We start from the raw sequence: 24,918 nt of genomic DNA, 5'->3' as shown, positions 1-24,918 counted from the left end.
TTTAAGGGGTCCTTAAGCAAGGCCCTTTTTGCCTTATTGGCCTTTTTGGTTCGGGTAACCCTTGTCCATTCTTCCTCGGACTCAGAGGCACTGCTCCCAGAGGTTCCCGTCTGTTCTTCCAGGTTTATCCCGGATTCTGCGAGCCTGGGAATGGCTGCCAGAATGTGGGGACCTGGTCTCCTGTGTCCTGCGCAGTTCAGAGGAGTCTTCAGATTCCTCCTTGCTGCCAGGATTTGATGGGTACCCCCTCCACTGACCTAACTGGGCAGAGGTTTTCAGGATGCCCTTAATGGGCCTACTCTCCTGGGGTTCCCCATTGAATTGTACTGTACTTGGGTGCCCATACCCGGATGCCCACCCCTCCATTCCTGAGTGGTTCTGGCCTATGAGCCCCATACTCTTAGCTGGATAGTAATCTGCCATCCCTGTGGCCCTGTGCTCATGTGCGCCAGGGAACATGGGGGTGGCAGAGTCCAGGGACTGAGAGGTATGAGGGCCTCTGGTACTAGGGCTCCTGAGGTTATGCTCCGGAGTTTCCCTTTCCCAGCGAACCTCATCTCTATCCGCCCCTGCTCCCTGTTGCAATGCAAGAGCCTGCATTTGTGCCTTCAGTTCTTCAGTTAAGGCCTTACTGGACTCTATCAGTCTCTCCTGCATCGCTACCTGTTGTTGGAGCCTATCATTGTGTTCACAGAGGGCCTCGTTTTCCCTCTGTGCTTCCTGGTTGGTCCTGGAGAACTGGGCCAGTCTTTGCTGCAGGAGGGTTACCTCCTGAGCTGTGTCCCTATTGGCCTGCTCCTTTCTTGCTAGAGCATCCTCCACCCTCCTGGTGTGCTCTAACAAGTTCTGGTGTTCTTTTTGGAGATCACCCAGTCCCTGGTGGGCCAGGTGATTTTCTTCCATTTTTCTTTTTAAATGGCAGACTTCCTGGCCTAAGGCGTCTCTTTCCTGACTAAGAGCCTGCATTTGTGCCGCCAGGTCGTCCCTCTGCCTTTGAAGGGCACCAGCTTTCTTCCGTTCTTCATCAAACTCTGCCTGGGTATCCAGGTCTTTCAAACTCAGCTTGTTGCTCTCTACCTTCACTCTATCTAGATGACTTTGCAGGGTGGCTACCTGCTCCGTGCATGCCCTGTTAAAGTCTAATTGTTGCTCCAGCTTTTTCTGGCTCTGCAGTAAGGAGTCCAAACTGTCTTGGTGCTCCTTCTGCAGGGCCAGAAATCTAGTATCCTGTTCTACCTTTTCCTGTTGCAGCACATCCATATCCTTCTTTATTTTAATGATGTGCTGCCTACTATCATCTTCTGACTCCTGGCTCCTCTGCAGCCTCTGCTCAGAAGAGACCAGGTCAGATTGGGCCTTCTCTAACACCATCTGTTGCCTATTTGCCAGATTTTGGCTTTCAGCACATCTATCCTGCATGTCTCCCATATATAGGTACAGGTATGCTGCTATCCTGGCAATCTTATTGTGTTCCTCTTTGGCTTTAGGAGCCATATATAGCTCACTCAGGGCCACATGTAAGGGACCCTGATCTCTATATATATCTGACCCTGTTTCAGTGACCTGTTGTGTGATGGCCTGCAACCACGCATCCTGGCCCTGTTCGGTCCATTCACCTCTCACAAATAGCTTATGCAAGAGGTGCTCTCTGGCTATTTTCATGTCTACTAAGGTCGTCATTCTAGAGATTGGTCTCTGTCCTAACTTACAGAAGTTAGTATTTTATTTTTGCAGAACAGAACTTTTCTTGGAGTGTCCCTTTTGAGGAATGCTTTACAGCGTAATGCAGCGTGGTGATCCGACTGGATGTATGTATCCCGTCAGTTAGCACACTGTATTAAGCTGCACAAGTGGTATTCTAACCCAAACGTCCGGCTCAAGCCCCCAATTTGTAAGAGGATTCAATTCAACACTACAGCTAAGTCAACGCCTAGTCTATAATACTGAATGAAAACCCTTATTGATATATCTTTATGTCCAGTTCATGCGTTCTGGATGACTACCCCTATATAACACCCCTCTCTTGGAATCCCCCTGACCCCACTGAGCCAAGAAGTAGTTCTGTTTTGCAAGTTTAAAAGGTTTATTTGATAACTTAAACAATATATATTATATCACGCTTTATAATAAATTAATAATTGAATAGCACACTGAATCTGATATGATAAATATTAACAACGGAGAATCTGGCACTAACACGCTTCTTGATAATCACTAAGGAGTTGACATGAAATGGATAAGGTAGCAACAATACTTTTATGGTTTCAAATGGATGCAATGTGGAATGAAATGCAGTACAGAAAATACTCAATATGATTTCAACAAAACAATGTAATCACTTTTCTCTGGCAATCCCCTCCCCCCCTTGATGCAAGGCAAGGAAATGGAAGGAAACACACAGTTCTCAGAAATGCAATCAAATGTGATTCAGTTCACCCCAGCAAGCTTAGACAACAGAAGTTTAAAAACACAGGCCCAAATTGCTTTGATATGTGCTAGCAATGGATGAGAAATATGCTGGAAATTCTTTTAATTCCCTTTCAGAGGTTCAGGGTGAGTGGTATCTAGTTAATATTAGTCCAGGCTCACACTAGCAATGATGCAGGAATGATTAGCAGGTTAAACGAATTTCTGGCAAATGGAAGGCAAGCAGCAGCAGTTTTTACATGTGAAGAAATTTGCAAATCGCGGTAAAATTCGCGGATGCGCCGAGCGCTATTACAGAGGAACCACAAGGACTATCTCTATCGTTTTGGGGTCCTAGGAAAGCCTAGGATCTCAGCTTCAAAATGAAAATTACTGCAAGTCTCTAGCACAAACGGTTGCGGAGATATGAGCGATTTTGTGAAGGTCGTTTTTCAGATTTGAAATTTTAAAGTTCAAAAAGACAAGTGCAGCTTGCAAATGACAGGTGACAGTTTTGGATCTATCAGGCAGTTCTACTTAGGTTAAATAGATTGAATTAGATTAATTTAAACTAAGAGATTGGATCTGCACAGTTTTCTAGGTACTCACACTATATTCTTGAGTGAAATGGGCCCCGCCACGGATCTGGTCAGATTTGAGACTCGCCTCTGGTCTCTGCACTGGGTCTCTCTGGGTACAGCACTGCTTTCTATCTGGTCTCTTAGTTCTGGATAGATTGAAGTCTCTAGTTTGGCTCTCTGGAGGTTTGATGGAGGTAAAGTATGGATTTTTCCGGCAGAGCGTCCCGCTGCAGATGGAATTGAAGGTCCCTATCTGTCCTGTCTGTCTGCTTTTATGTGTTTAGAATGTGGGTGTGTTCTAGCATCACTGACCCTACCTCTCTCTCAGCTTCTAATTGGTCAAACTTCCATTTATCATTTGATTGGGGAATGAACTGTGAGTCAGAGGGATGTCATTTTATGGCTTGCAGATAGGACACTCCTCTGTCAGATTGCACACATTCTATATTTGATAATAAAAGACATATTTCACAGTTACACAGTTGCTTGAAATTACATATACATGGTGTGGCTGGATTTAGCCATGTCTCTGTCCAAATCTGCTGTTTCTAAGAGCTTGCATTCAGAAATGGTACATAATTGACTTTTTAACTGATTTTTCAATTTCTGACATTGACCCAACTTTACATACATGTGCGTAGGAAGTATGGACATTAACTGATGAAGTTTCAGATTTTTAACATGCATACATTTAGAGTAATATCCACTTTTCCGCTAAAACCCCCCTGAACACGCCACCGGGTCGAAAAACATCTTAAAATGTGGGCAGAAAAATCACAAGAATTATGGTATCATTTATGAAATTTTCACATGTCCGCTCTATGAGTTATTCATCTTTTTAAAGTTATGTTCTGGCTCCAAAGGGGTGTGGTTTACCCTCAGCACAAGGTTGAATTTCTGGTTTTTCCAGTTCTGCCAAGCCAGCTTGCTCTCACAGGCAGTGCTCCTCCCCTTTCCTCAGGAGGAAGCCACTTTTTACGACCATGTACGACTCCTGCCAATAAAACCTTTGCCTGAGCCAGGACAGGGCTTTGTTCACTTTCCTGCAGAGCACAGGTAATTCAATTATCAGATAGATGGCATATCCTTAGTGTGAGCAGCAAAAGGGCAGCTAGGCCTGGGAACACAGCTGTGACTCAAGTTTCACTCCTGATGGGGGTAGTTGCCAGGCAGAATTCAGTTCCTTAAGCCAGGTTTCAGATAAAATGTCACTTTTTGTTCCCCAGTTCCTGCATTCAAATAAAACTAAACATTCTTACATATGCAGCTAGAATGCTGATTCTAAGTGCAAAACTATGACATTTCAACAGTTACAAAGGCATGTGACACCAAACATAGGTCACTCATTTAATCTAAACATTTTCGATTTTAGTGTCTTTAAATCCAGTGCAACTTAAACTGCTGACTCCATAGCTCAGCCAGTTTTGTTATAAGCATTGTTCTGGGCTCTTCATTTCCCAGATTTTGTAGGCACACAACACTCCATTCTACCAAATGTCTGCTGGTGTCCAGTGAGTTTTTAGATGTGTTGCAATGTTTAAAATAGACAGTTTGAGCCTGCCTTCAGAGAAACACAGGGTGGTTTTAAACTGCCGGCTTTTGGATAGTGGTGAGTACTGGTACTGCACCCATTTTTGGGATTTAAGAAAATGAATTCCCAACAATTCTAGGTTGCATTTGGCAATCAGCATTGCCATTACCAATGGTTTCAGACTACTGTGCGGGTAGTCCAATGGTGATTTTAAAGCGCTTTGAAGCTAACCGGCGCTACTGTTTTTCCTTTGGCAACCCATTTCCCTGTGCATTTTCTGGGAAGCTCTGGCCATCATGAGGTTTTCCATGTCAGTACTGCACAGTTTTGAGGTAGGGCTCGGATGCATGGGTAAATACATCCCACAGGGTCTCTTGTTGTCGGAGCTTTCTCTCTCTATTGCCTCCTCTTGGTTCACTCTCTATAGTGTCGATTCCAAAAAAAGGCAAACTCCCCATGGTGCTATTGTGGTAGTCTGTAAAATGTTTTGCCATCGGATAATTAGGGTCTTTATGTTGGATAGCTCTGACATGCTGCTGCACCCTTATTTTTAATTTGCATTTAGTACTTCCGATGTACCACTTTTTACATGGGCATAACAGTATGTATACCACATATTCTGTTTCGCATGTGATGTTGTCCTCAATACCAACTATTGTTCCTGTTATTGGGTGTTGAAAAGTGGCACAATATTTTTCAAATTTACAAATGTTACATTTTGTACACTTGTGAAAGGCCTTTCTTCTAGTTGTCAGCCATGTATTAGTATCTGATGTTTTTTCCTTTTTCATAAAGCTGTGCACCAACGTGTCCTTAATTGAAGAATTTCTTCTAAAACTGATATCATGGTTCTTTTTCAGAGTAGTTCCAAGGTCCTTATCTGCAATTAGTACTTTCCAGTGTCTTTGTAGTACCCGTCTTACTTCTGACGTCTGGCTGTCAAAGTTAAGGATTAGGCATGTCGGTTGATTTTCTGTTTTTGTAATTGCTTGTTTCTCTGTCAGAAGCACTTGTCTGTCCTGTCCTCTGGCTTTAGAATACGCTCTTCCTAAAACTTTTTGGGGATAACTTGTCATTTGAATCCTCTGGCCGTTGTTTTACTCTCATGATCATAAGTATCGAGTGAAGAGCTGTTTCGTTCTATCCTTATGAACTCTCCATAAGGAACGCTCCAAATTAGGCTCTTAGGATTCACACTTTTTGTGTGCAATGGCGTGTTGGAACCCGTCAGTTTTCTATGTAATTCACACGTCAGTGATTGGTTGACAATTCTTAAGTTCACATCCAAAAAAGTTATGGAAGAGTAGCTGTGGGTTTCTGTGAACCTGAGATTGGTCCCATTCTGATTTAATAGTTTCACTAGGTCCAACGAGCCTTGTTCCATTCCTTTCCAGATTATAAATAAATCGTCTATGTATCTAAGCCAGGTGACAACGTTCTCCATTCTTTCTTGATTGTGTTCTGACCACACCTCTGTTGCTTCCCAGGCACCCATGGTTAGATTTGCATAGGACGGAGTGAATGTTGTGCCCTTAGCAGTGCCCTGTACTTGCCTAAAATATTCCTCATTGAAAACAAACACGTTGTTGGTTAAACAGAGATTAATTATTTCGAGAATCATTTGTATGTGTGTTCATAATAGTTGAGCGACCTTGTGTTCAAATATTGTTCACATGCTTTTTGCCATAATCATGACCGATAGACGTATACAACGACACAACGTCCATTGTGGCCATCATATAATTTGATTCCCAGGGAATGTCATTTACATGGGCTAAGAAGTCTTTGGTGTCTTTAAGGTAAGATGCCAGTGAAGAGACAAAGGGAAAAAGTGTTTCATCTATAAATTTAGACATATTCTCCAGCACTAAACCTACCAGTGATACGATAGGTCTCCCCGGTAGCTTTTTCATATTCTTGTGAATCTTGGAGAGCAAGTATATTGTGGGTGTGATGGAGTTCGTTGTCTGCAGAAATTTACATTTCTCTTCAGTCAGTATGCCCTATACTCCCAACTGGCTGTAAAATCCATGACATTATTTTCTAGATCCCTTGTGGGATTTTTGTTGACTCTTTCGTAACATTTTTCGTCATTCAGTTGTTTATACGCCTCCTTAATGTAATTCTCTCGGGTCATTAAAACAATGTTCCAACCTTTGTCTGAGTGCTTGATTAAGCAATTGGTCAATTTGTCTAATACGTTTAGTGGCATTCGGTCTTTTACTGTCAGATTGTCTCTCACTTTAAGTCCTCTTTGTCTTCTGAGTTTCTTTAGATCTTTAATAACCAAGGCTTGGAACGCCTCAATGTTATTTCCAATGTTTGTCACTGGATTGAATTTGTATTTTTTTTTAATTTACTTTTTATTATCCAATCCGTTCTAATGTGCAATTCGTCAAAATCTTTTTGTTGAGGTTCTTGTTCATCATTTGCTTCTGTGCCTCTTTGTAGCTCTAGCAGGTCAGATAATACTCCTATTTCTGCAATGGTTATTTTTGTTTTTCCTTCCAATGCTTTTGTTTACCGTGCGTTGAAGTCTGTGGTAGCAAAAAACCTTTTAAGCCATAACTTTCTGAAGAATTGGTCGAAGTCGATCCGGGTTTGCACACAGTTGAAACATGCTGTATGGCAGAAGTTTAAGCCCATACTTAATAACTTCTGTTGATTGGCAGTTAAGATGTGATTTGACAAGTTAATGATCTTTAGACGGTTGTCAGTGTCTTGACACGCATCATCTATTTGCCAGAGAGCAGAGATATGCCTGGGATACAGTTCGGTGTATTTGTTGCCCCTCTGCCCCCTCCTCATTTTTATGGCCACCTCTGCCTCTTCCTCTCATCTGATTTCCACCTCTTGTTTGTTTTTGTTTCTTGACGTCTTGGCATAGCAGTCTCATTTCATCTAAAAAATGATTCTTCGCTTTGTTGCCAGTAATATCTGACTCAGAGGCTGACGAGTTTGTTCCACCCTCTCTTTCTATTTCCTCTGGGATTGTGGTTTCACTTGCAGTTGATATTTGCCTTAATTGTTCAAATCTTCTGGCAAATGTATAAACTCTGCCTCTTTCGTAGTCCTCTTCATCTCTCAAAATTGTCCTCTGTTACCTCTGTTTGATTTTTTCTTCATAATTGGTAATTTTTTTTCCATGCTGTTTTTCAATATTTTAGCCTCTTCACTCTCTGGTATCAGATTTATTTTTATTCTATTTCATTGATTTTGTCCAATAATGTGGGCCTGTCGCCCCCAGCATATTTCACTAATATTTGTAGGAAGGTTTTTGAGCACCCATTTGTGGCGTCACTCCACTCATGGAGCATTTCTGGGCCTTGTTCATCAAATGAAGGAATTGTTAGGATCCTTAGGCCCTGTGGGATTCACCCCACATTGATGTAATTTCCTAAGGAGTGCTCCTCCCACAATTTGCTCACTTCTTTCCTTTTCAGTTGTTCTAATTCCTTCAGTAAAGTAATTTCATTGTCATCTTCAATAGCTGTGGTGCACTGGGCTGTTTTTGACTGATTTGTAATGTTTTGCTAAATAGATTCAAGGCTCGTACCTTCCTTGTTGCTTCCTTTTGGGTTTGGGGGATGGCCATCATGTGCCAGTTCTAAGAAATGTGTCGGTGTTCTGGGATCCACAGTTCTTTAAACTCTGTCTATATGCTGGATAGCATTCTGAGTGCACTATGAAGGAACTAAAATGCACCGTTGCAATTTAACCATTCTTGTTTTGGATTTCGTAGGGTTGAACAGTATTTATCAATTCAGATAATACGTTTACGGCAATTGCAATGATGGGGCGGAGGTGTCTGTCAAACTCGCCCGGCTTCACATCGTTCTCCAAGGCGCAGGTCAGTTATGCTGTGCTGAGTATTGCCATAGCCGCCGCCTCCTCAGCGTTATTTGCCTTTCTTCTCATTCAACCTGAGCTGCTGCGAGACGCCGTTTTCAACTCTGTTTTTTTTCTGCGCGCTCAATGATTTCTTTTTCCACCGGTGCTGCCTCCACGTTGTCACGTGCGTTGTTAACTCACACCAGAACTCCAGTTTAGTTCACATTTGTTCGTTATTCATTTTGAGCAAATAGTGTAGCACATCATGACTCTACAATGTGCAGCCGCCATTCGTCCCGGCTTTCCCAATAAAAAGTTAACGCATTTCACTGCAACCTTGCTACTTGCTCACAACACCAAATCTCTGACACCCCCTCGGTTCAAGTAATGGGAGTATGACAATGAAAATGATAACAGGACTAATAGGTCCTAAAACGTTGGCGGCCATTTTACATTGGGCTTTCTACCTTACATGCTTTCAAACAGACTGATGCTACCCCTGATTCAATAATCACTGTGGGCGTTCAGAATCAACAATGTTATAAGACATCTGCTGTTGCCTCATATCTATCGACATCATTGTCCACTATCTCCCTCTATTCATTATAACTTGTCCAATTTGTGACCAACTGTGCAAATGAACCCACAGGTTTTTAGGGATGTCTACTCCATATGTAGCAACGGATAAATAATATTAGCCGGGCTTCATTGGTGTTACCTCTAGCCATATTATGTCAAGTGGATGCTACCATTTAGCTAGATTACCCATAAGGTTTTTGCAACATTCCTACTGCAGTTATGGATAAACATTAATAGTTTTATCCCTCCGTTCTTGGAAGGGCCACTGTCAGGTGCATGTGCAATTTATACCATTTCATTAGTCAACTGCTTTGCTTATTAGAGTGCTTACTCCTTTACGTTGTTAGGAAATTACAACAGAATTATACCATCGTCCCACAATCTTAGGTGCTTTGTATATAAATGTATATAAAGTGCACAGTGCTACTACTGTAAATACAATATACACAACATCCCAGAATTTCAAAAACACAGGGCAGGGCAATTGCCCATCTCCATAAAGTGCATAGTGCTTATCTACTGTTCAACAGGCAGTCTACCATAAAGTGCATAGTGCTGGCTGCATGTGTTTTATTTATACCTGATCTGTTATGTTTGGAGAGTGAAGGGCAGTTTCTCATCTCTATCTAAACAACATAGTTACCTTTTTACTTAATTAGTTGAATATTATATTTGTATAATATGTTTTTAGCCCCCTCGCCCATATATATGTTGAATAACATTTTACTGGTTGTTAGTGGGTCTCCTCTTTATTGGTGTGTCCATCCTTTACCCTTACATTTTGCTTAAAGACCAGTGAATCCAAGTTTTGCATTTTACATCCTATACTTGGTAATGTTTTTACTTTTGTTCTCTAATCCCTGTGGGTCACAACGACTTATGCCTTTATATATGTATATATATATATTATTTTCTGATAGAAGTTAATCAGTTTGTTAGACTCCTGTTGTAATCTTTTGGCATAACCATAGGCGGAGAGGACAAATATCACCACTGAGGATTCCAGACTGATTTGCATAACATTAAAGAGCATTATTTGAACAAAAAAATGAGCGCAGATATGTGTATATGATAAATATGACTTTGCTAGAAAGTCTGTATGCTGTAATCAATAATACATAATTCATACTGGGCTTTGTGATTATTTTTCATAACACTCATAGTAAGTTTTAAATGCTGGAGCACTGAAGTATATACACTCTGTTGACAGCTTCAGAGTTTAAATGTTGGGTTGAAATGTCTGCAACATCAACCACTGCACTGGAGTTTTAGGGATGTCTAGTGATAATGTTGCATTTGCCTGTTTACAACATAGGTTAATAACAGAGATAGGGCATTGCTTCAATATTAAGAACCCCAGAATAGAAGCCAAAAAAATCCCACAAGCACAAATATGTTTTTCCAGTTTTCTATTACTTCTTGTACAACCACATTATGATCAGTGCACATTTTACCACTAACACATAATGGGCCTCATTCCGAGTATGGCGGTAAGGGATAGCGGCCACCGGTAACGAGACCGGTGGCGGTGATCCCTTACCGCCATACTCCGAGTTCCCTTTGCGCCCTCGCCCTTAACGCCTGCTTTGAGCAGGTGTTAAAGTCGAGGGCGCAAAGGGGCCTCCAAGCCAATAACGGTGACCGTAATGAACGGTCACCGTTATTTGCATCTTCCCCATTCCCATTGAGCCCTATGGGGGCTCATTTGGGAATGGGGAAGAGCCTTGGTGAATGGGGAATTACCGCCCCGCCAACCTTGGAATGGGGCGGTAATTCCGCTATCCACCAAGGCGCTGCCGGTCCGGGTACGGCGTCAACCAAGGCGTTAATAGCGCCATTGGTTATCGCCGTACTCGGAATGAGGCCCAATGATGTGCTTCTTTTTTTCCAATTTGCACATTTAGAGACCTGTCATTTCCCTCCATCCCACAGTGTAGTCTCTATTCTGGATGTTTCTATAGCAAATGGTTGCACATGGTTGGTGGCCTTCAAATTGGCATTTGTTTATCTTGTCAAAATCTCTACACTTCTTCTTATTCCACTCCATCTCTCCTTGCACTAGTCCTATTGTTTCTTTTTATTTTCCTTCCTCTTGATTTAACGGTATTTTACCAGTTTCTACAAGGTTGAATGTATGGCCCTTTTCTTCACTCTGTTTAGTTTGAGATTGTCAATCCCTTTGTCTATCCAGTTGTTCCCTAACAGATTTGTTTTGTTTAAGACAGATTTTTACATCCTACATCTCTTGTGCCCCTTCATTTTTTTGTGTTCCAGATCAAGGCTCTTAATGACATTCCGACTGCAATGACTGGTTTTTTCGATTGGCCCAGTTCATTAGTAATGTCCACCAATAATCCTAATCAGTACTACAGTGTTCTGAGAACAGGTGCATAGACGTACTTTTCCATTTTGTGATAGACTCTTGCATTCAAAGAGTAGGTGTCTCAAGGTTTTCGGCACATTCGTCTGGTCAAAGAATCGACATCCATTTGTTCTGGCTTTATCTCGAGCAGCGAGCATTTAATTTGTTTTTAAGGTCGATCTTAAATTCTTGTTTGGAAATTTGAGTAGATAGCTTACTGGTTCATTGAGTTTTTGAATGTTAGCTGGCAAATGCCTTATGGATTTATATCTTGTTGCTGAGTCCTGTGTTTTACACCAGCCTTGTTCTTTTAAGTTCTTAGCTGTTTTCGTTGGGTTACTGACTAGTTCCTCTTACAAACTTCCAATTGGCTCCAGGCATGCCAGATTTTTGGATGACCATTTATTTGGTTAACATTTTGTTTGTCTCTTTGGACATTTCTTCGTGGATGATCTTGTACACTCATTCTTTCGAACTTTGTATCTTCCTGAAGAGAATTAAGGTGTTAAGCTCTACAATTGGTTCCAAAAATGTTAAGCCCAATTCCCTCCTGATTATTATTACTCGTGTTGACGCAGGTAGTCATAGGACTGCCCTCCAAAAAGAACCTTCAAGTTTCCCCCAAATTATGGAGGGAATCCCAGGCATTGCTTCGGCACCATAATCGATAGTTGGGACTACTTTAGCTTTGTAGAAGTTCAAGGCCGCTTGGATGGAAAAGCAAACAAATTTCTAGTCTAGCTTTTTCGTTTGATTTGTTAGGTGTTTGATTTTCATACGCATATGTTCTTGCATTGGTAGTGCCAGGTTGTTTTTGCTGAAAATGACAACTAGATAACAAAATGATTGAACTTTTTCCAGTGGGGTTCCATTGATATGCCAGACTTTCGAATCCTTTCTTTTGGCTGATTTTTTAAGAGTCATCACTTTCGTTTTATTAACGTTCATTTCAAGGTTGTTCGTTTGTAGGTATGTGATGAGGTTGTTCAATTTTCTTTGTAGACCTATCGCTGTTTGGTCTACGAGAATAATGTCATTGGCGTAGAGTAGTCTACTTTTTTTTCCCTTACCCACTGCTGGCGGGAAGACTCGAATAGATTTTTCAGAATCTTGAAGGTCACCCATATAGGACTTAGTAAGCGCCAGCGCCAGTGGGCAGCCTTGTTTGACTCTTTGGTACGTGCTGATGTTCTTTGAGAGTAGGCCTGCTCCACTTAGCCGTACTCTTATTGAAGTTTCCGAATAGAGTTCTTTGATTGGAGCTAGAATAGTTTCTGGGCACTTCCATTTGTTAAGTTTTGTCCACAGTTTATCCCTGTTGACCTTGTTGAAGGCTTGGGAAAGGTATATGAAAGCGAGCACTAAGCTAGGTGCACTTTCCACAAATTTGGCCTTAAGTATGCTAAGGAGTATAATGTTCGCTGTTGTTCCGATGTTCTTACTAATCCCAGTTTGGAAGTGATCAAAGCCAGGTGTAGATACCACCCAAAGATTGAATTGTTCTAATAAAAAAGTGCCAAAAATGTTCCCGATGGTATCTAGCAAAGCTATCGGTCGATAGTTGCGTGTGTCCCACTTGTTCAATTTTTAAAAAATTATCATGATGTTGGCAGTCTTCCAAGAAGGGGGGGATAATTTTGGAGATGGAGCAGGTTTTGAAGATTTCAGATATCAAGCGAGCCCAAGCCTCCATGTTGATTTTAAGATCGACATTGGAAAGTCCGTCCGGGCCAGGCGCTTGGGATGATTTCAGTTTGCCGATTTTGTTTTCATTCATGGTTTTGTCAAACTCAATGTTCCCCCGTCTGCATTAGGTTTGTCACTTCTAGGAGTTGTTGGAACTTGACCGAAGAGGTTCGTAAAATGTGATTTCCATTTCTTCTTACTCACACTACTTAGGAGAGCATCCTGAGTTGCTCCTCCCTCGGCTGATATTAGCGACAAGAATGCTTTCGGTTGTTTCCCACTCAGTGTTCGGAGCATGTTTTCAGAGTCATCCTGGTACAAGGTGCTTTTATAGCCTTTTAGCCAATTTGTGTAAGTCCGTTTGGCTGTGTTGGCTGCTTCAATGTTGTGCAACGTCGGAGATTCTTTTGCTTTCCGAATCAGCTTTTGAAGTTTGCTTCTTTTGGCTTTCAAGATTGGATTATTGGAGTGGTGATGACAGGTGGTCTCTACAGCTCCTTCGTTGGGTGCTTGTAGTTCACAAGGAGAGGGCAGTAATCTAGGTTTGCCAAGCCAGCTGTGTCATAAATCCTTGCTCGCGCTAGCAGATATTCTGTTGTGATTGCGTTAATGGTCCTTGGCTTTAATTGAAGTCTTGTGCCCCCTTGGTTGGTGTGAACACTGGCCATCATATATTTGTTCACGGGTATCCCTTGATTCCAGCTTGCCTTCAAAAGATTATGGTCGCTGTGGAGAGTGCGTTTAATCTCGAAGGCCTCTACCCTTGTGAAGAGTTTGCGGGAGACATACATGTAATCAAGCATTGCTTTGTTGCCTTGGCTTTCCCATGTAGCAATTAGGGTAGGTCCTGGCATCTATAGGCTGTGTAAGCTATGCATGTCATTGGCGTCCATGCTGTCTGTCCACAGTTTACCTCGTGCTTCCGAGATCGTGTGAGAATAGCCAGTATCCAAATTTGTATGTATGGAGGCATTCAGATCACCACAGATTATGATGTGGTCCGCTTGGCGTTCTTCTCTGAAATCAGCTATTAAGGCTTCAATTTTGGAAATGATGGAGTTAGAAGATGGATCTTTTGTTTTCCAGTAAAGATTTATCAACAGGAACTTTTCTGTCTTCTTACAGTTTATAGTGGGTGATCCCGATGTCAATAGGATTATAGTAGCCAGTAAGTGAGGCTTGCACAGAAGGATTGTCTCGAGGTGTAGAGCTCTACCGGTACAGATGGCTGTAATCAGACCGGCTCTAGGTCTTTCAACTGGGGCTCTGATGGCCAGAGAAAAAGCTAAGTCACATCCGTCGATGCTCAGCTCCTTTTTAGACCACGTCTCTTGAAGACAGAGTACTTCAAAGCTGCCTAAAATCACATCAGAAGTGCTTGTGAGGTGTGAAAAACCTTGAGTATTCCATAATCCAATAGTTAGGTGAGTAGGCTGGTGACTTAGGATGGTCTTCTGTGCTTCTGGACGGGCTGGTTGACATTTGGAATTTGGTTGCTAAGATCGTTTGGGCCTACCTACATTTTCTGCTCCCAGTTTGACTGCACTTTTCCTGTGGCCGTGCCTCTGGTCTTTGTGTTAGCTCTATCTTGCAGTATTGTGATTTTACAATTATTTTGAGACCCACTGGGGACCCTTCCTTTTTCAAAGGACCTGTCTCGTGCAATTTTTCCCTTGTTTATGTTTGGTCTCTTGTCATTGTCGAGGCAGGTCTGGTACCCTGATATCTGCGAAACTGGTTGATCTTTCCTGTGTTCCACTCGGTTTGTCCTAGTGGGTCTCGTATTGTTAATCTGTATCGATGGAGGACTGGTCGATTCCCCTCGCGTCCTCTTCTTTTAGTTGTTTTATCGGGCCACAAGAGCTGATTTTGCATTGACGCATTTTAGGCCTAGTGTTCCTTGTAGAGGAAGTTCTATCTTCTCTAGGCTTATCGCTGCTCTTGGTCCCAGGTTTTTACCTGGCTAGTCATTGGTGGTTTTTGATTATCTTGGATTTGCCATTTAGAGGCTCCTGAGGACAGATTCTTGTTGCTATATCTGTGGGCTATTTCCTCGAGGTCGAAGCCCAGTAATCGCAGTTTCCTTCTGGCCTCAAGGAGGAGTTTTTTAACCTTTTGATTTTCGATAAGGAGGTAGACTCTGTCCATCACCTTATCATCTTGGAAATTGATATCATCAGACGTGAGGTGCAAGGAATGTGGTGCAAGAGTGCCAATATCATCTTCCTGTTTAGTATGATGTGTTCTCCATTGTCTAGTAGACAATCTAAAGCAAAAGAGCATGTTTTGGAGGATCTTGCTGGTCCCATACATTTTTTTTCTTTTCTCTTCTCTTTTCCATCGGTTACTTGTAACAGAAAACCCTCTACCTCTAGTAGTCGTGGCTTTCGAACGACTAGAGGGTGATTTTGTTGTCATTGCTCTTTCTCAACTTCGAGAGTGGTCTTTGTCTCTGAGTATCACAAACCTTCGATCTCCATCTTGAAGTACCGTGAGTTCTGGATTCTATGGTGTGTCATTCATCGTTGTCCTCTCGTTCCTTGTGCGGATTCCTGGTTTTCTGATATCCCATGTCCTGTTTCCTTGTTGAATTGGAGCCTTCATTTACCTGAGTTCTAATACGAGACAGAGTCCCATAATTATTCAACGTGATGTTCTTTTTATCTTCAAGCATGAAAAAACTTGGGGATAAGGGAGCATTTGTTTTAATCTCTGATTCAGATTCTTCATTTGAAGGACTTTGAGGAGGGGAAACTGCTTTCCTTTTACCCCTTTGCCTCAATTCCGGCTAGTTTTCTCCAGTTTCCAGGGAGTGAGCGTGAAGGTCCAGTGCTGGTTCCATCAGGTCGCTTTCTGTAGGAGATGTCGGCACTGTGTCAGGTTGGTCTTGGATGGCAGGTACCAACTGCACAGTATATAACTGTCTGTGGCCTTTTAGGACTGTTCTTTTTTAAAAGTAGAGCATCGATTGTTTATCCGTGGTTGGATTTTGCGACTTGACCTCACTCATGTCTAGCTGTATGGGTCGATTGACACATAGTTTCATTTTGGTTGAACCCTCCGCTAGGGGCTGTATGGTCACATCTAGCTCCGGTAGTATGCATCCGTTTTTCCACCGGTTCTATTGGATCTTGTTCGATTTACAGACAATCTGTCTCACTTGGGGTGGAACCAAAGGATTGAGGTTAGAGTGCCGACTGTCCTTATCCAGGATTTTAGGAAAGGTGATCTGAGTTGTGAATGAGTTTTGGGTTGTCTTAGCAGGACTTTCGTAAAAGAAAGTTGGTCTGGGTGGGAAGGAGGGACATCCCGTGCAGCATCAATCTCTTCACGCGTAGAGGTGGCCGCAAAAATGAATGGTTTTAGTATTAGCAGGTCTGTTTGAGTATAGACGTCTTCTGAGCCTTTTGACCCCACTAATTGAGTTTTAGTAGCTGACTCCCTACACGCTGATCTTTTTTGTTTGTTGGCGGTGATGAATCCTTCTATCAGGTATAGTCTTGTTTGGATAAATGCAACCATAGTGAGTTGGTCCTTAAGCATGTCATTCAAGTCCTCATAAAGTTTCGTGAAGGGTGCCAAGGCGATTGTTAGAGTGGACATGATGGAGAATAAGTCTAGCTTTTTGGTAGGTGTTTCACTATCTCTGGTCCCTGAGGTGTCACTTGATCTCATCAGTCTTCTTGGAGACTTTCTAGATGAAGGTAATGTTTGAGTCTCTTGGGTAAATGTATCTATCTGTATTTGAGATTTTGACTGATGATTCTCCTTGGTGATCTTCGAAAATTGTCCCTAGTCTATGGTTTTGGGTCCGTCCTTGCTAGGGTCAATCTTCTGGTTCCCTTCAGTGTTGGCCTTGTTTGAAACCCTGTGCAGGGCCTTTAATTGAATTTCCATTCGGGTCTCTAAAGAGGGTCGGCCTCCTGTCAATGGGTTGGTTGTAGTGCCAGCTGCCATTCTTTCCTGGTCTCCCATGTTAGATCTTAGGTTACTATTTGTGTTTGTTGAGGAAGTTCTGTCGTTAGGTTTTCCTTCATAAGTAGCTTCTTGCATATACGCTGTGTTACAGGCCATTTTGAAAAGACCCCCAAGACCTGTAGAAGTGATGCATCTAGGTGTCGATGAAGTCAGCGTTGTCTTGAAGTGACAACTTTGTAGAGTCAATATTTTATCCCTCTGCGACTTGTGCTGTTTTGTAGCCTGTTTAGGAGTAGCTACATTTTGCTCAAGGGTTAAGTTAGAGTTTGGCTGCTCTTCAAGGGTGTTTTCTATTATTTCAGCATCAGAAATTTAATTTCTTATATTGCCTCCGTTATACAGTTTGAGATCAGAGGAGGTGATTGCCTCCCCCTTTGTAGCTTGAGGCACTTGTTTGGTTTTGTAATTCTTGTCACTTAATTTTGCCTCAATGCTCAGTGTGTATGGGTGACTTTTCGAGGGGACAAATCATGTACAATTAGTGTTTATTGGCTTGGTTATGTTCCCCCAGACTTTGCCTAAGTCCTGTGTGATTTGAGCCAAGTGTTTTTTTTTCTTCCCTCTACGAGGTCCTTTTGTTCGACCATTTTCTTTTGACTTCCTGTTGGTAGGGAATGACTCCTTCATCATCGTACTGTCAGTCTGCAGTAGGAGCCCTTGTGTTTTGTGTTTGTCCGATGGTGATTCATTATCTGTTTCAGGATCATCGGTTTTTACATATGACTGGTTATTACCCAGTTCATTGTCAAACACATCATCTGAGCAGTTAATCAGACTCTTCAAGTCCTCCATAGTTGTGACTGGGTGAATTTCAATTGCTAAGCGGATTAAATTCTTCTGTGTGTTCACAGCAGGAGGAGCTATTGCTGCGTCATCGCATAAGGGCTTCGTCAAGTTAGCCTGTTCATTCTGAGGAGTGGCTTCCACAATCCTCTTTACCTCTTGCTTCACAGCATTTAACTAGTTATGAGTTAACTAGTTATGAGTTGTTATTGAAAGGTCTTGTCTGTGGTCATTTTCGTGCCTAGTGACTTGCATAGGACTTGTCATGTCAGCACCAGAGGGCGCTCTTGGCCCATTTCTTGCATTGGTCTTGCTGGTCCCCAAACTGCCTTACCTACTTCCAGGTCCTCGCTCGTCGGAACGCCGCTGGGGAAGATCCCCAAACCCTCGCATCGCCCAACAAGGATTTCCCTGTGGTGCTCCAGGCACCCTGTCAGCAGGGGGCAGGGCAAGACCTCCTGCCTGGTGCGGTTCCGCTTCTGCTGCCTTCAGTGTGTGCTGCGCCGATGGGAAATTGGCAGCCGCGGCGGGATCCCCTTATTCCAGAATGTCACAGTAAGAAATAGAGTGAGTCTCAGGCGTGGACTGCCACAGCCTGCTCGGACGCTCTGCAGCTTACAGGTGCTTTTGAGCACTAACTCCTCCTTTTCCAGTTAGAGAAACAGCAAACAGACTGCCACAGGTTCCACAGACTGCAGCACCTCAGTAGCAGCTCTGCGCCTGCTCCGCGGCTTCCAGGTGCTTTTGAGCACTAACTCCTCCTCTTTCACTTAGAGAAACAGCAAACAGACTGCCACAGGTTCCACAGACTGCCGCACCTCACTAGCAGCTCATTCTGTATGTTTATCCAACAGAGAAACAAGCTGTGGCTCCACTAAAAGGAACCCGGATTAAGATGTCCCTGTTCAAGTCTACTAACAAAAGGTTAATAGACAAGCCCCACCCATGACACAAACAGTTTTTAACCATACTGACCCACCGATTTACTCAGTGTATTTTGTTTTTATTTTTATAGAATAGGAAATATTAAGGGTTAGAAGACCTATTAGACACAAAGAAAATAAGATCACCTTTTGTCCTGATGAAGGCCTCCGGAAAACCCTATTCTAGGCGGGGCTTTATTCTACGTAATATGGGCCAAAACACATTGACACATCATCCCAATGATATATCAGTTTGAGAAACAACTTATTTGCATACAGTAAACCTGTTAAACAAGGCATTTTGAAAACAAATGCAAAACTGGAAATATCAAGAAAATGAATATCTATGTAACCCTTGAAATTTGAATAGTTATGTATTGAATAGTTATGTAATGTGAATCTTTTGTATAAAATGTCAGAGTAAGGAAAACTGTCTGGGTATTTTATAAATGACACTAGAATGATATAATCGCCTATTTGTCATAGAGAGGGGGGTCTGCACTGTGATAAACTAACAGGAGACAGGGGTAGTCTGTGCTGGGAGACTCTTACATTGAAGTGTTTACATAACCGCTCCCCGGCACCAAATTATGAGCACTATTGAAATGAGGTGCAATTTCTATTACAAGTTATCTGATCGCTTGATTTAAATGTGTTAATAGGAGTTTTAGAAGTAATGACAAAATGAAGAGCTTAACTTCTTGAAAACAGTCCCCCTTTATCCATCATTTATTAAGGATGTTAATGGGCACAGCTGTGTGTACCCAGAAGAAAGGCCAGTACATAAAGTAAAATAAAAATAAAAAGCTAACATTAATTTTATGTGCAGCATTTCTATGGTCTTATTCTTTTATGTGACCAGAAGCACAGCAAGTTCAATACAGTGTTGATCAATAATGGCAACTTCAAATACCAGCTGCTAGAACAGACTCTAACCTTTGACCTGACCTGACAGAGCAATAAGGACTGTTTAATTCATTGAGAAAGGCTTTTGTTACCAAGAACTTAGAAAAACGATTTGCTTCTGTGCAGCATTAGAAAACTGATTTAACATGAGTTTTAACAGGACAAATGAGAAATACATTGCTGGCTTTCATTTTAGAACTATTTATCCAATTTAAAAAAGAAAGTTTGATCTGAATTCAGCAGATTGGCCGCAGATACATGCATATATAAATAATGAATACATGTGTATATGTTAATAACTTTGTTATACACATAGTCACACAATCATGTAGAATATCTCTCAATTCAGAATGCTCTTGTAAATCCGAACATATGTTTCTTATAAAGGTTACAGGTTAACAAAGGGAATTATATGGCACAGACATATTTCAGTCCTATTCTAATGTTTCATACCTAAGAGAGGGCAAATGCACAGTTTATCCCTCCCCTAATACTATGTTAAAATATATTGGGCTAATCAATAAGAGGAGCATCCTGGTCAGAGTCAATAAATAGAGGGAACCTATCACAGTCTTGTTGAGGAGCAGGTAGCTGCACATACCTTAACTGCCTCCCCCGCACCACTGTCATACTGGAACAGCAGGAGAGAGCTGTATGTTGAACCCCCTGTGTTGTCCCTATGCTGCATTGAGTGCACGAGAGACTATATGCACTCAGGCAACCATACCAAATGTCCCCTTGCACCGAAAGAGTGGATGGATGTATGCACACACCATTGGACATCTGACGATGGCAGAGTGATGTCATGAAGAATATATATAAGGACTTACTGAAACGATATGAAATACTCAAGAGTGACAATGCAACTGAAACAACATGAAAAACATGCACAAAATGATACAGTTATCATGCATGCAAAAGAAGATAAAAGTAACTTGCAGACCAATAAGTGTAAATATGCAGTAACGCAAGGTAGGTGAGACATAGAGAAGCTTGCTATAGAGGAAAATATAACATGGCAAGGACAGCCATGATAGGTAAATGGATGGAGGCTTGTGTAAAGATTAATTTCAGCTACCTCAAAAACTCAGGACACGCTGGAAAACAGCATTATGTGCAGAATAAAGAGGAGTTTGGGTTGGCCTGTGATACATGTCAGGGACTAGCTGGCCTGGAATCAATTTCAAGGAATAGCTGCAAAGCACAAAGGGATGTAAATGGATAAGCCATGAATGTGAGACATATTTCTCTTAGATTACAGAAAAGAACAACATTTACAAGAGCCAGGTATTGGACAATTAACAATGGATAAGGCAAGATGGATTGAGAAAGTCTCTAGAGGCCAGGAGGAGCAATAACCCCCAGCATAATTGAATCAATTAGCAGTAAATAGCAGGTCAGAAATGGAAAAATGTGCGGTCTCCTCACTCGTGATGCAGAAGTCAAAAACAAGGGCTAATCAGTAAGCCTCGGTTGAAGATAGTGGTGTGCTTATACTGCCTCGAATGTACCAGAAAAAAGAGTAGACTACAAGGTCAACTACAGATGGGAAACTTTGACCTATGGTTGGACTGATGAGAGATGATAGACTAATGGGGAAAATGGGGAGTAGCCTGACGTGCCTCAAGCAACTGGGATTTGTTTCGCTTATGTGCTGCTAGCCGAGCCAAAAGTCCAAGGTTGGGTGAGAATGCCAACCAACAGTGGGTGTATGGGGCAACCTGCTATACAATGTTGCACCGACCAATCCGCTGCCATTTTGTCTGCTATAATCAGTATTACATGTATGTATAAGTAGTTCAAGGCGTGCCCTACAAATAAGGGGCAACCAATGAAGTACTAATCCATGTGTATTCTATAAGTAGATATGTTACCCTAACCAACCCCTCTAAGCAATAGCTGTTGCATTTTGCCCCGTAGGATGACATCATAGATGAGGCATATTAGGGTATAAGACCTCTGTGTAATCGCGTTTATTTGTGAGTGTGCAAGCATCAGTCCGATATCTGCCAATTTACCCTGCTTTATTGAATTGAGAATACAGTAGTGATTTGCCATATTCTATGAGTCTGTCTGGTTATTTGGACTGAGATCTTAATTGGTAATTCCATCTAGCACAAACGATGCTTCAAGGTGCTAGAGCACAGGCTCTTTCCAATCTAAGAATGATGCAGCAAATGATACTGTATGGGTGGAGTTTGCAGTGTTTTAAAGTCAAACACATAGAAAGAAGACAGAGCTTTTGAGAAAGCAGCAAATGAAGAGAGCCTGTCAGACAAAAGTGGAATTGGGTTTTATCTGGAAGTAGCTGACACAAACTCTACTGATCCAGGCCTTTCCTAGGGGAACTAAATTCAGAGACCTTTCCCTAGACAGAACCAGATTCCTTGAGAGGAACTTTGAGGAGTAGGTGGGCAGACTGATATGAATTACTTGCCTGGCAGAGTTCCCTAGAGCTTGTTGATATCCGTTCATGTCTTAGGCCTTTGAAAGACAAACCACAATTGAGTAAAATAATCTGTCAGCATTTAAACAACTTGCACAGGAATACATTGGGCTTCATTATGAGTTTGCCGGTCCAGTAACAACGGTAACGGTAAGCTTGCCGGTACCGCTTGTTACCAGACTGGCAAACTACGAGGCCTGCTCACGGTGCCTTTTCACCTGCCAGGCCTGACCTGGCGGGCGAACGGCACCCGGGAGCAGACCATGTCGGATGCACCGGCACCATTCACAAATGATGCCGGTGCATCCGGCCTCCCCATTCCCATTAAGCCCTATAGGGGCTTAATGGGAATGGGGAGCACTTTTTTCCGGCGCCCGGGAATGGGCAATTACCAGGTCTGCCCATTCCTGGGTGCCGGAAAAAAAATGACTCTGGTGGCAGCTGTACCGATTTTACCAGCATGGCTACCGCCGAACTCAAAATGAGGCCCATTATCTCCATGAGTGTAATTAAAGGTATTATGCAGGAGATTGCTTACAGGCTATGGCACTAAAAGGGACAATATTGAACACGGTGTATGTGCTTTGTGATTCATAATTATAATTGAAACCCTGGTTAGTTTCACTTTAAAAATCTTTTTCCAGCACATTGGGATCTCTGGAGACATTAGACATAATTCATGGAAAAGTGGAACAACATGCCTTTGTAATTGGTGTCTTTCCGATCTTATACAATGATTGAATTCCATTCCTTAATGAACATGTTTAACTAAGGCGTAGAGCTAGGTTACCTGATCCCTAGATAATAGTGAGGGAGTTAGGCATTTCTGTACCAACTTTCCAAAAAGAAATTGGTTTCCTGAACCCAAAACTTCAGATTAATTTTGAACAAACTCAAGCCCACAACACATTCTAGCATGTATGCCCAATCTAGAAAGGAATTGTGGTACATATGTAGTGTCCTACATTTCAGGGCTGACTCAATCCTAGAATAAGAAAGTCCTAGGTTTAGCTAATTATTTGGTCAGAGGCTAATAATTGTTGATGGTTTAAGAGAAACTGAAACCTAGTTGAATAGTTTTGTTTAAAACGTTATTCTAAGAAAGTTTTTGTTGTTTTGAATTTAAAAAGTTGGCATCAATGTCTATGTTTATATTGGAGAGCATTTCATTTTTCTGCCTAAAACAGTCAATCATATTTGGTATAAACAAATTCATTCTTTGGATTGGATTGGAATGTATATCTGTTATTTTAAAAGATGAAATGACTAACATAAATCTTTTCTGCATTATTACAAGCAATGAGTATAGAGCTAATATATGCCAATACTTTTCTCTCTCTGACCTTCATCATGGTTTTGAACTTGTATGTGACTTTTTCCCTTTTGGATGTGATTGGTTGCGATCAAACATTTAATTCATGATACTAATTTTAGCACATATGCCATACCAAATGGAACAAATACATTATTGTAATGTAAACTGGATAGGGCGAGCAATACATTAGTACAGATTTAATGTATGCCTAGTTTCTAGTCATGTTTGTTTGCAAGATGCTTTATTACGTATATGATGATGCATATAAAATCAACACAAAGTTTGTCCTCGCCCCCAGATGTTCACAGAGGTGAAACAAGGTACACACCAACAAGTAACCTGTAAGCAGCAAGTGTAAACATTAGTGATAATGCAACTGTCATAAAGAGTATAATAGGCCGCACCACACAAGTAGGGTGAGAAGTAGATGCATTCACAAGTTTAGGAAAAGGTCGCGGAATACATAGGAAGGGTTACAGAAGTAGCATAAATATGGGTGTAGGTAGGGATAGGTTGCAGTATACATGGGCAGAGTATAATGCACAAAGAACTTTGCCATTATTCTGAAATACTGAATCCATCATCTCTCCTTCCGCACCATGCACACTGACATCACATTTAAGTGCCCATGGTTGGATGAGCAAACTGCCAACTAATTAGAACCAAGTCTGCGAGGTTGGCTACCGTAGCATGGTATCAACCAATGAAATAGTAGAATGAAGTGTACAACTATTAGTAGTACGAACTTAGGAGGAGACATCAGTTAAAGAATATCCCATAGTAGTAGCTTTCGCCTATAGAGCATACAGGTGTTATATCTTACTGACCAATAAGACAAGTCAATACAAGTGCTTTCTTATCTTTAAACATGACATCACTTACAATGTATTTTTCATGTAAAAGCAAGTGCTTTGTATTATAACGTGAGAATGCTTTTATGTGTTTTCCTGGCCGTTCATGTTTGAATAAAGCTGGGTTTTCTTGTGTACTTGCAGTAACTCAATTTTCTTGGTTCGTCTTGTTATTGATTATCGATTATCGGTTGGGACTACCTTAACACTAAGGCCCTCATTACGAGTTCGGTGGTAACCATGCCGCTAATGGCGGCATGGCTGCCGCCGAAATAGCGTCCGGGTCTGGGTCCTCGGAATGAGGACTTGCCCTGCCATTCCGAGTTCGGAAGGCCCGGTATTTCCTCCCTCCAAGGACCCGGACACGGTCCTTCCCCATTCCCATTACACCACCCATAGGGCTGAATGGGAATAGGAGAGGGAGCTCCCTCTTCCCCTCGCGGGACCCGGTAAGCACGCCTGGTTTTCCCAGGCATGCTTACCGTGTCCTGCAAGGGGAACTTGTAATGCGGCGGTACGGGGTGAACGGCGCCGGCACCTTTTACGGCGCCATTCACTCCGTACCGCCAGGGTCGTAATGAGGCCCTAAGTGACAAACCACATTTATTTGAGCCACCAGATCATGTAGTTTCACCTATGCAATTCTAAAATTAAAATGCACAAAGAGTTGACACTACATATTAACTGTAGTCAAATAAATATGTCTTTATATCCATTAATACAGTGGGCCTCATTACGAC

This window comes from Ambystoma mexicanum, chromosome 3q (genome assembly GCF_040938575.1).
Source record: "Ambystoma mexicanum isolate Mex_15411 chromosome 3q, UKY_AmexF1_1, whole genome shotgun sequence".
NCBI lineage: Eukaryota > Metazoa > Chordata > Amphibia > Caudata > Ambystomatidae > Ambystoma > Ambystoma mexicanum.
The sequence above is the reverse complement of the archived record's forward strand: the minus strand, read 5'-3'. Positions refer to the sequence as shown.